We start from the raw sequence: 10,110 nt of genomic DNA, 5'->3' as shown, positions 1-10,110 counted from the left end.
ATTAGAGCACAAGCTACTCTCTTATCTTTTAGCCTAAATTTCTGTTGAGATAACGACGCCACGCGATTCCACCGATTGCGTAAAATACAAGATTCCGGCCAGCAATCATCATAAAAAAATGCATAAATTGAAAAAAAGAAAATAATAATAATAATTAATCATCTCTAAATTAAAATTATAGAAAAAAAAATCACTCCCATTAAATTCAACAATTATTTACAAAGAATCAATAATCTCTGTATCGATCAAACTATCAAAGAATTTACTCAACAAATTTCCAATAATAAATTCCCTAAATTTCTTTTTTTTTTAATTCATAATATTTTTCTTCTTTCCTTTAATTCCATGTGATGATTTCCGGCTTCACAGCCGGAAATATCCGAGCCTTTTTGGCGGGATGCGGGCTCTCAACCTCATCATCGGTAAATCCGGGAAGGAATTCCGGCATGGCCGGTAGGTTAAGATCAAACCCGCGTTGACTGTTGGTGGACCCCACGCCTTCGGACGTGGTGATCCCGCTACTAGCTCTACCACCAATAACACCGTCGTAGTGCCGCCGTTTGTGTCCACCCAACGCCTGACCGGTCGGAAAACTCCGGTGGCAAATAGAACACTCATGACTCCGTCCAGTTCCATGTGTCCCGCTAGTTGACGACGTTGTCGGCACCGCCGGCAGATCAAATTCTACTCCGGCATCCACCGGAATATTTTTCCGGTGACTAGCTTTGTGACCACCAAGAGCTTGGTATGACCCAAACGTTTTATCACACACGGTACACTTGAAAACAGCCGCTGGCTGTTGCGGCTGCGGTTGAGGTTGAGGTTGCGGAGCTACTTCTGTTAGAACGGGTTTGTTTTGGTCAGGACGAGGTAAGCCGGGGTGGCCACGTGAGAGTAACATGAGACAAAAGGCAAGGCACTCTTCCTCAGTACGAGGTCGTTTTGATCTTTTGCCTTTGGTCCATGAGTCTAGATACTTCAAGTGGTTGCCGGAATCTTGTCGGAATAGAGGAGTGGTTGCTGTTGTTGGAGAGTTCAAAGCTTCAACTGCCATTAGAGTTTGTTTGTTGAGTAGAGAGAGAGAGAGAGAGGTGGGTGTTGAGTGAAGAGTGTGTGGGTGAGTGAGGCTTATAATATAAGGATGGTTGGCGGTGGAGTGGTGGGTTCAAGGAAGTTGCTTAACAAGTTTGACGAAAGTTGGCAGTTTTTTTTGCTTTTATTATTTTATTATTATTATTGAAAATTGGTTTTGTTTTCTTAATTAAGTTGAGGAAATCTTCTTTTAATAGGATGTGATTTATTATTTACGTCACAAGTGTGTATTAATAGGGACGCAATCTAAAATACTTTTGATTTTAAAATTTAAGATCTCTTTTACTATTTTCTCTTTTTTTGGAAATATTTAGTATGTATATTACATTTTAATGTAAGTATTTTCAAGCATTGAGTGTTCGATGCAAATTTGAAGAAATATCGCGTAACAAATGTATAATGATGAATCGTATCATTAACTAAGAACGAGTTTAGGTTATATAGAATGATAATGACTTTGTTTACGCTTAGAGTAGGTAGTCAATGTTACATAATTTCTCTCGACTCTTACCTTGTAACCCAAGTAATTATTTAGGGTGGGTAGCGGGTAGTGTCATCGGGTACTCCGGGTACGCTGCTGCCACCCTCCCCACTTTCCCTGCCGAATATCGATTCTGGGTGATATAACCCGGAGAAAGAAGAGTGTGTGCAGGGAGAGAGGGAGTAGAGGGCTGGGCGGATAATGTGGCGCCAATGGATTGGGGTTCCGGCGGCTGTGGGCGAGTTGCGGCCCCTCCATCCTAAGTTGTATTTATAAAGACTGGTAAAGACTAAATTATACAAGTGATCAATCTAAATTATAATTTTCTTCAAAGAAAAGGATATACACTGAGACAACTATAAATTAGAATTGTGATGTTCATGTACACATTCTCTATGAAATGACACCTGAGACAACTACAAATTAGATGTCTGAAGTAAATGTTACAACATTGTGCCGACTGCCGAAAGTTATAACAAAATTATCGCACTCCATTCTTAAAGATCTTATTTTTCCTTTTTTACTTTAGTTTATCCTATAAAATTACAAGGTGGGAACTACTGAGAATGAGAGAAGCAAAAAAACAAGAACACAATATTTTATCACTTTAATTATATTATATAAAATATAACTGGTTTGTTTCTAAAAAGAAAATTATAATTAATAGTTTAATAAACCAGATAAAGATAGGAAGTTAGGGGTTGATTTATTCGTGAGTGCCAAGTGGTGGAATCTCTTGGAGTTGAGTCTACCCAAAAAAGAATGGACTAGAATCGATAATGAAGCTTCTTCTTCCTGTCCACACCTCGTATGGTATAAATATAAGACTTATTTTTATTGGTTAATTAATCAACTTATGTTTACATTAGATGAATTTAATTTAAACTTAAAAAGTAATATGTAATTTCTTCAAGGTAATATAAAATGAAATCGGTTTCTAATAGCATAAATGACTTTTAAGTAAATTATTATATTACTAATACTTCATGTAACTCTCTCGAAGCTGGAGAAAAGCAACTTTAAATGGTAAAAGACATATTCAAAGAAGATTCTAAAGAGGGCTTGAAAAGTCTGTTGACCGATAAATTGATTTGCTAATAACTTGTCTATATATATGTAGGGGTACGGTACTAAACCCGGCTTACGACCTTAATTTATTATGTCTGGCTTATTTTATTATATGGACTAATACAATATTATTGGGCTGAGGGGGTTTTGTGGAGGTAACCCTAACTGGGCTAGGCCCATTAGGGTACCATAATGGTGGCCATGAGGCTCCCTATATAAGGAGGTCTCCACCTCCTTATTAAGGGTTGGTTGTTCTCAATAAGAGCCACCACCATAACCATTTTTGTGTCTGTAAACAAGAGATCCTTGAGATTTCTTAGCAGTCACCTCCACACCCCCAAAAACCATTGCAGATCTTAAGCTACCGGAGAAGAAGATCGAGTCGTGGTTCGTTCATCTCGAAGACCGAGGAACATCGTCATGGATTAGGTCAGATTCATTTCATGTTTCTACAATATACAACTAATGGGTTAGGTTCAAATGAGAAGTTTAATTTTTCTAAAAAGACTGCTATTTTTGTCTAACACTTTTATATCAAAACCCACTTACTTTAATCTTAAAATTCACTTATATTAATTTCAAAACCCACCTACATCTTCACTCATCTCCTACAACCACCACCACTCCACCGCCGCCACAACCGTCACCCACCGCCACCACCTCGCCGGAAAAGTCTGAAAAAACACAATGGAAAACACTATGAAAAAACAATGTAAAAAACACAATGGAAAAAAACACAATGATAAAAACACATTAAAAAACATAATTGTATGACACAATGTAAAAAATACAATAGAAAAAAAACAATGAAAAATACTATTGTATAACATAATTTTGTAAAACACAATTTGTAAAAAACCCACTAATTTTTTTTAATTTTTTTATTACAATATGGTACTCATATAAAAGATAAAAAAACACTTGTTATTATGGTGAATTTGTTTTTCAATAAAAAAAGTTGTAAAAAAAAGTTATGGACGTTTTAAAATGATGGGGGAATTTGACATACGCCTTGCATGTGGAGAGAGAAAGTCAACAAATGTGTTATTCTTTTATACTCTTCCCCTTATGTTCATACTTGATTTCCCCCTAAACTAATCTCAACCCTCCATATTCAAAATCAATGGACAAAATTACTTCTTATCCTTTCTACAAAAACTATACTTTCTATTATAACCCAACCCGTAAAAGTTAAATAACTTTCTTTTTTTTAAAACACCCATTTTATTAAAACAAAAAAGAAAATACTTACAAAAGACAAAGGCAAGTAACTCAAATAATACAGAGGAAAATAAAAAAGCATCAACAAAACATAAACGGCTTATAATAGAAAATTAACAAAATTGAATCTACACTTCTCTCAATCTATACTCATCGGGTTGCTTCTTTGTTTCACCCACAAGAAGGGCTCATTTGATGTCATTCACTAAATTCGTCATCATTAAAAGGACGCCATTAAAAAGACATTCATCGTCAACAATATCATCCAACACGTTACCATGCACCGATATAGATGACACATATCTTTATTCTTACTTGGGTATGCAAAAATCACTTCCACCGACTCGAAAAGTTAAATAACTACGCAACAAAAAAAAATGACTAATTACACAACATTTATAAATTACCATGCAACTTATAAAATAATCACTCAACCTCTGTTATTAATTATGCAGCTTATAAATAATCACCCAACCTATGTTAATATACACAACCTAGCTATATTAATAATTACACAACCAGTATTTAATCATTTGTACGCTTTGTTCGTTAAGAGCCCTTTGTATTTAAATGTTATTCTATATAAATCTACCGGGAATGGTTAAGAAATACAAAAATCAATACGTTATTAAGCTTAATCACGTGTAGTTATCTACAGGTGATTATTATCTTTAATGTATAGCAAATAGTGCATATTGTTAACATTAAATAAAATAAATCCCTAAGAAGAATTTATACAGTGACATAAATAAAAAGAAAAAAGAAAAAAGGGTAATTAGAAAGAGTGTGAAGTAATAGTGCATCACGAGCAGTTCGTGGAAACCCGGTTCGTGAGGGACTTTGACTAAAGACCGGGTCGCAGTCAAACGCACGAAACCGAGTAAGCCGACGCCGGCAACAACTAAGTACATGTACCTTTGTTATTTTTATGTTTTGTGGGGTTGTCTTGGGACTTCACTAATATGCAAGTGGGCTAGAGTGGCAACTAGCCTGATATGTATTTACTTTTATTTTAATATGCATTAAAACTTGTTTTGATTTCATCTAGTGTAGTTTATTTTCGATGTTGACCTTTTTTTCTCTTACTAAGGACGCAAGGGCGTTCTTGGGTACTCATGACCGGAAGAGAGGACCTTCTTCGAAAATACGAAGGATGTTAAGAGCCCTATGCAAATAAAAAAAAATGCTCATATATATATAATTGTGTTTTAAAAAGAAACTAAAAGATAACCCCTAAGAGCATTCTCATCAAACCTCTCATTTTATGTGAGGGGTGTTTTTATAATTTAGATAGTGATTTTAGGTGTTGTGAGTGAAAAGTTTTTATATTTTAGAAAAACAGTGATTTTTCTGTATATTTGAAAAGTTACTGTTCACCCCTTATAATTTTTTAATATTTTTTGAAAGTGGTTGTGAGTGAGGGAAGGAGAAAAGTTAGTGAAAAAGGTATAAAAAAGCATTATTTAATTGAAAATAGAGAAAGAAAATATAATGAGTTTTAGTGTAATTTTTAGTTTAGAGATAGAAAGTATGATGAGAATGCTCTAATAAGTCTATTTGGGCAAAAATGCAAATAGCTTATATTCTTTAAATTGTTTAACACTAAATAGGTTTTCATTTTACAATTTTTTTAATTGGGTATTAAATTTAGTTATTGGCTTTTGTTTAAAAAAGCTATATAAAAATATTTTAAGAAATAATATGAACAAAAAGTTAACATAAATATAGTAATATAGGTGACCAATAAAAAAAATAAGATATTTTGGTGAGAAAAGAAGAAAAAATACATTAAGCAATGTTTTGAACCTGCGTTCTTCCACTTGCAAACACTGTGGCCGACAATCAGAGCCACATAGGAACATGTTGCTTTTTTATAAGGGCACCCTAAAAGTTTTGGGTCGGTGGCACATCACACATACTATGGGCCAACCCTGTCGCTAGAGTTTCCGCGAGGGTATGCAACCGTAGGTCAAGCGGGTAACCGTTAAAACATGGTTGAGCGGGTACCGGTAGCCGATCAAAGGTGGTAGAAAGAGTCGTTGGATAACGGCCACTACTAGAAAAAGGCTTTCATGACACGCATTGCGTGTCATTAAAGGGCACTTATGACACGTCAATGCGTGTCAAGGAAGCCCCTGTCATAAATTGAATATGACATGCTCATATTAAATGATACGCATTTATGATATACGTTTATGACTCACATTTACGACATTGCATTTATGACTAACATTTATGCGTGTCATCGTATTATTAAAAAAAAATATTTTTACTTTTTTTTTCATAATTACTAACTTTTACATTAGTAACAATAATTAAATTCTCATGACAAGCATAAAATACAAATATAGCAAAGGTATCCATTTCATTTCATAATTAGAGATTCTAAGTCAATCTTACAAAGATTCCCAAGTTAACAAAATATTGGTTTATTGTCAATACAAAATCCAACACCGGAAAATAAACCGTGGCACATAAGTCGACCGTTGTTCTCGAATTCAATCAATATCAGCCTCCCCGTATTCATCATTGCCTCCACCAATCTGAGGAAAAAAAAAATAAACAAAGAAAACGTTAAAATATTTGATCGAGTCTAAATGAATTGGGTCAAAACAAACCAATATAAACATAACCAAACCTGTAAATTTAGTTAAAGTAGAATATGTTACACTTACATTATTATTGACGAGAATTTCAAGTTCTTCATCAACAATCTCCTTCATGAAGTTTAATATATAATACCCACACTCGATAGATGCTGGCTGAGTTACACACTACATAATTACAAACAACTAGAATGGAAAGCCATATAAGCATATGAAATGAAACATGTCTACAATCTGAGACGATCAGAAGTAAAGGCCCATTCTACCACCAAATTGACTTTTATGATTCCACATTAAGGCTTGAGTGGACAGTTGACTTTCAATAGTATATATATTCTTAAAATTTTATGGTTGAATGAGGCTTAAGTTTTATTTAAATTGGGTATATGCAAATGTGTTTTAGGTAATTAATATAATGTTAATTCCTAAAACTTTACTATCGCATAATGTCCACATATCACAGCTCTAACAGTTTGGCAGCAATGCATAACCATAAAAGTCAATTGTCTGTCCAATTCAAATCTATCTAAGCCCATTTTGAACACCAGAAAAAAAGAACATGTGAGAATTGTAAGCAAAATATTTTGAAGTTTTCATTAAGAATCACTCTACCTAACAGCCTTTCTCAAAACCTTAGTTATGTAGTTTTTTATGTTTCCAATTCTGAATATCTAACACAATGCAGATACTACACCTAGGGGTGTCCAAAATGTCCGAACCCGATTAACCCGATCCAACCCAAACCCAAATAAGCTAATTACGATCGGGTTAAATAGAGTCAAAAAAGTAATATTCGGGTTAACCCGACAAACAAATTTATTCTTAACCCAACTTAAGAATAAACAAACCGTAAAATGTTAGTAACAGGTTTTTCTTAAAGTTTATTGATTTGTAACAGAATACCTCGTCTATTTCATGCATACATTTCCAATTCTAAATATATAATACTTCTTTTAGTCTAATCTGCAATATGAAACACACCTTTTGAGGTTCTTGTTAGCAATGTCCAGAGCTGTGAGCTTTCCTGCATATGAACTATACATGTTAGCATAACACAATATATAAAAATGCAACCAAAAAGAAAATATTATTAGGCTGAGGGGTGCGGAGCGCGAGAAAGGGCGCAAGAGGCGAGACGCTCGCGCCCCGGGGCGCGAGGACCACACCACCGAGGCGCGAGAGGGGCGCGAAAGGGGCGCGAGCGCGGAAAAAGAGGCAGGCGCGGGTGGGGTAGCGGCTGGGGGGAGCGTGAAAGAGGTCTGGGAATGCGTGAAAAGAGCCGTTGGGCTCGTTTTTTATTAAAAAAAAAAATTTATTTACTCTATATAATAACATACATTGCAACCAATATCAAACCAAACCAACACCCGATTTTTTCACTATATTCAACCTATATCAAACCCAAACCAACATCAATATCACATACCAATATCACATACCAATATCACATACCACACCCAAAACCCAAAATCACCCCATCTTCCAAACCTTTTTTTAAAAACATGGCTGGAAATTGATACCCAAACCTAGATTCAGATTACAGTTACGAGGATTTATGGTCGGCACCGGACCAAGCGATGTTTTATTCGGGGTCGCAACAACCATCCGGCTTTCAACCATCCAACATACAACCGTCTCCTAACTTTGTAGTTCCGGAGACACAAGAACCAGAAGGTGAAGCTGCGGGACAAAGAAGACGCGTCCACCGGAAAAAACAAATTGCAACGGACGGGTCGGGTTCGGCTTCGACCGGAAGGACGAAACGGAAAATCACTCCGTGGTCATCGGATGAGAAGGAAGCCCTGTGTCGGGCTTGGATAGTCACTTCTGAGGATCGGCGTTGCGGTAATTGTTTTAACGTTTTTAAAAATGATTTTTAATAAAAAAGTTAAATGACTTACAAATTTATTTATGCATTTTGCAGCGGACTACCAAAAGAGCAAGGTCTTTTGGACAAAGGTTAGGGAGACGTTCTATTCGCTCGTTGGGAGTACAGAGCGGACCGCCGATATGATTTCGGGTCGGTGGACCGAAATCAGAAAATTTGTCGGCTTGTTTACTAATCTGTTCAACAGGAACGCCGGTCGTATGAGACCAAGTGGCAGTGACGATTTGGCGGTTTATAATTTCACTGTCGAAGAGTGGAGGCAGGAGTGCCTGCGGAGGTATGGGACGGTGAAGACGTGGGACGATGTAAAGGTGTGGGAGAAGTTGAGAAGGTGTTCTAAGTGGGTTGAGCTGGTGGCGCCGGACGTTGATGCGGAAGTAGGGCCGAAACGGACTAAAACTAGTTCGTCTGGAGCGTACAGCACTTCCGCCGGGTCGGATTGCCGGGTTGGATTCGACCTAAACGTTGCGGGGGAGGAAACGTCTTCACCGCCGAGGAGGCGACCATTGGGAAGGGACGCCAGGGGGAAAAAACCGGCTGAGGGGGAAGCCGTAAACATCAACGATCTTGTTGAATCCCTCAATAAATTCAACAAAACCATGGAGGTGGTCTCTATTGACAAAAAGGAAAAAAAAAGAATGAGAGATTTGGACTTCCTTGCAAGAGACTTCAGCCACCTAAATCCGGTCGACCAAATGCTGATGGAAAAACAAAAGGAACGTATCCGGAAGAGGTTGATCGAAGAAGACGAAGCCGAATAATAAGAATAATGTTTTTCTTTAGTACTTTAATTTTTTTTTATATATTAATGTATTTTTTTAATTAATGTGTGTTTTTTTAAATAATTTCTTGTTTTTTTAATAATACGTTTTTTTAATACATTTATAAAAAAATAAAAAAATAAACCGCTCGCGCCCCCTCTCGCGCCCCTCCACACCATGGCCCGGGGCGCTATCACCACTACCAACACCCATCTTATCAAGTTTCTCTCTCTGCCACACGTCACAATATTATTGGCTGGCGCCCCCACTCACGCCCCCTCTCGCGCCCCCCCACACCCCTCAGCCTTAGTAAGAATGGATAACCTTTATGTAAAGACAGTCCAACAAACAACACACGAACTACTTCATCTTCAATTGAGTTCCCTTACATAAAAAGTTCCTGCACATTTATTTAGCATTGGCACGCTATAAGATTTTAAAGTATGTGAAATAAGATAATTGGAACTTATACAAACAAAATATCATAAATACTCAGTACAACACAAAAATCAACTTAAAAGTATAGATTTGTAACCCGACAAAACTGACCCGACTAACCTAAAACCCGATTAATGCAACCAGACAAACCTGACCGGATTAACCCGAAACCGATGGGATTGACCCGATTGACACCCCTAGCTACACATTTAGATCATATTAGGGCACCCAAAAAATAGCAATTTCGTCCCTTATATGCACAATAAAAGGTGATTAAATCAAACATAGTGCATAAAATAACACATGAAAAACGCATTTCTCATCGATTTGGTTACATTTTCGAGATTAGTACCATATACACCAACAATCAGTTAACTATAATAACAGGTAATGAAGATACCTCAATTGAGAAGGCTGTGGATTTAAAGGTGTTAAAAGCTGAAGTAGCTCTTTAGGAGCTTGTTTATACACCATTTCAAGAGTCTTTTGTTCTAATTGTTTTCTAAATAAAAGAAGAGCTGCAAGCATAAATGCAAGAACTGGCCATCCGCCCCT

The 10,110-nt window shown here is 36.6% G+C and overlaps 1 pseudogene; it reads right to left on the bottom strand.

Moving 5' to 3' along the window:
- Positions 1 to 326: 326 nt before the first annotated feature.
- On the bottom strand, positions 327 to 1,067 carry LOC143577616 (zinc finger protein ZAT10 pseudogene; annotated as a pseudogene).
- Between the last annotated feature and the right edge of the window lie 9,043 nt (positions 1,068 to 10,110).

The sequence above is a fragment of the Bidens hawaiensis genome, unplaced genomic scaffold (assembly GCF_021521415.1).
Source record: "Bidens hawaiensis isolate Kalapana, Puna unplaced genomic scaffold, B.hawaiensis_p1.1 tig00028747_1, whole genome shotgun sequence".
Taxonomy (NCBI): Eukaryota; Viridiplantae; Streptophyta; class Magnoliopsida; order Asterales; family Asteraceae; genus Bidens; species Bidens hawaiensis.
This window is presented reverse-complemented; position numbering and strand designations above follow the sequence as displayed.